Below are 2,779 nucleotides of genomic sequence, written 5' to 3'. Positions count from 1 at the left end.
CGGAGTACCCGGCCTTGGAGCCCCCGCTCTGCGGCGAGCTCCAGCACCTGTGCCGCCGGCTGCAGGAGGCCTACCGGGAGCTGGGCGCCGACTTCGCGCCTTTCAGGGACGACCGCTACTACAGGTAGGCGCGGCGGGCCGGGCCGGGCCGGGCTGCGTCCGCGCTCCCCGCCGTCCGGGGGACCGGATCCCGGAGACGTGGAGCTGGGGTGCGGGGTGGGGGGACCCGGATCCCGGAGACGTGGAGCTGGGGTGCTCTGAGCCGGGGGGACCCCGATCCCGGGGACGTGGAGCTGGGGTGCTCTGAGCCGGGGGGGGGACCCCGATCCCGGGGACGTGGAGCTGGGGTGCGCTGGGAAGGGCTTGAGGCCCTTGAGGCTACTTGCGCGCTCTGGCAGTACAGGGCAGATCCCGGCAGCCCGGCCCAAGGCTGTTTTCCATCCCCAGCACCTAGGCTAGGGTGGCATCCCGGCCTGGCCCTTCCCCTCCCCCTCCCCCTCCCTCCTTCATTGTCCCACTCCCTCGCTCACTCTCCCCCTCCCTCCTTCATTCTCCCCTCCCTCGCTCACTCTCCCCCTTGGGCCTGTCCCCCACCCCCTCGCAGTAGTATGGCCAGGCCTCCTCGTGGGTTGTGGGTTCCGCAGGGAGAGGTGCAGAGGCCTGGTGTGAACGCGCCCAGCGGCTGGGCTGGTGGTCTGGGCTGGTTGGTAGTGGTCTCTGTCTCCGGCCCTTTGCTCTGCGCTGCCCTGCAGTTCAGAGGCCCAGTGGCCCCTGGCCAGGGTCGTGTGGAGAACGGGCTCTGTCTAGACCTAGATTGACTCCATTGAGACCTGAGAAGGCTCTTCTCAGAGCCCGCCGTTCAGGCCAGGCCGAGGGCCAAAGCTGCGCCTCGAGAACCCACTTTGCGAAGGTGGAGAAGTTGCCCAGGAGTGGCACGTGTAATGCCTGCCATCTTTGAAGTGAGGGGTGTGCTCACAGGTACACATCTGTGCCCAGAAGACGTGTCATGCGATCATTAAGCATAGCCGTCCATCACAGCCTGACCAGGGACCATTTTTTTAAGGGTTTTATTAAGGAGTTGTACAAAGAGGCTACGATTGCATAAGTCAGGTTGTGCGTGCAATGCTTCTTGGGCAGTGGCACCCCTTCCTTCATTCTCCTATCTCTCCCTTCCCATCCCTACCTCAAGTTACACAGTTCACTTTTTCTTTTTCTCTTCCTCCTCCGCCTCCTGCTCCTCCTCCTCCTCCTCCACCCCCACCACCACCTCCTCCTCTTCCTCCTCTTCCTCTTTTTTTTTTGTCAGTTGTGGGACTTGAACTCTGGGCCTGGGTGCTGTCCTCAGCTCTTCAGCTCAAGGCTAGCGCTCTACCACTAGAGCCACAGCACCACTTCCAGTTTTCTAGTGGTTTATTGGAGATAGCAGTCTTATGGACTTTCCTTGCCCTGGCTGGCTTTGAACCGTGATCCTCAGATTTCAGCTCCTCAGTAGCTAGGATTACAGGTGTGAGCCACTGGCTCACAGTTTGTCTTTTCATAGCATACATAGTGTGCATTGAATATAATGACCTCATTTACTCACTCTTCTTCCCTCCATTCTTTTTTTTTTTTTTTGGTCCAGTCGTGGGGCCTGAACGCTGGACCTGGGCGCTGTCCCTCAGCTCTCCAGCTCAAGGCTAGCGCTCTACCACTTGAGCCACAGCGCCACTTCTGGCTTTTTTCTTTTTTCTTATGTGGTGCTGAGGAATCGAACCCAGGCCTCAGGCATGCAAGGCAAGCACTCTACCACTGAGCCACCTTCCCAGTCCTCCTCCCTCCATTCTTATGTCTCCTCTTTGTTCTACTCCCCCCCCCAAAAAAAAAATAACAACACATGTTTTCCTGATAGTCACTGAACAGAATTTTTCTAGGTCCATTCAGTTCCTTAAAAATGACATAATATTGTTCTTTCTGATGGATGAGTAAAATTCCCTTGTGAATAGGTAACACAGTTTTTGATTCACTCATCTACTATAGGGCATCTGGGCTGTGTCCAAAACTTGGCTATTGGGAATAGTGCAGCAATGAACATGGATGTGCAGATGTCTTTACTCTATCCTGACTTGTAGTGATCTGGGTAGATGCCCAAGAGTGGTATGGCTGGATCATAAGGTAGTTCTATGTTTAGTTTTTTGTTTTTTGGTCCAGTCCTGGGGCCTGAACTCTGGGCCTGGGCGCTGTCCCTCAGCTCTTCAGCTCAAGGCTAGCGCTCTACCACTTGAGCCACAGCAGCCACTTCTGGCTTTTTATTTTCTTTTTGCTTATGTGGTGCTGAGGAATGGAACCCATGGCCTCATGCATGCAAGGCATGCGCTCTACCACTGAGCCACCTTCCCAGCCCTATGTTTAGTTTTTTGAGTAATCTCTAAATTACCTTTCAGAGTGGTTGTACTAGTTTACATTACTACCAACAGTGTAATAGGGTTCCTTTTCCCCACATCCCTACCAGCATTTGTTGTTGTTTGTATTCTCCATGTTGGCCAATCTTACTGGAATGAGAGGATCTCAATGTTGTTTTGATTTGTATTTCCTTTATGGGCAGGATTTGAGCATTTCCCATGTGTTTATTGGCCATTCTTCTGAGAAGTCTCTATTTAGTCCCTTTGCCAATTATAAATTGGGGCATTAATTTTGAGGTGGTCCCTGGCAACTTTTTTTTTTTGTCAGTCATGGGGCTTGAACTTTGGGTCTGGGCACTGTCCCTCAGCTCTTTAGCTTAAGGCTAGTGCTCTACCACTTG

The sequence above is a fragment of the Dipodomys ordii genome, unplaced genomic scaffold (assembly GCF_000151885.1).
Source record: "Dipodomys ordii isolate 6190 unplaced genomic scaffold, Dord_2.0 Scaffold77, whole genome shotgun sequence".
Taxonomy (NCBI): domain Eukaryota; kingdom Metazoa; phylum Chordata; class Mammalia; order Rodentia; family Heteromyidae; genus Dipodomys; species Dipodomys ordii.
Note: the sequence above shows the minus strand (reverse complement) of the source record.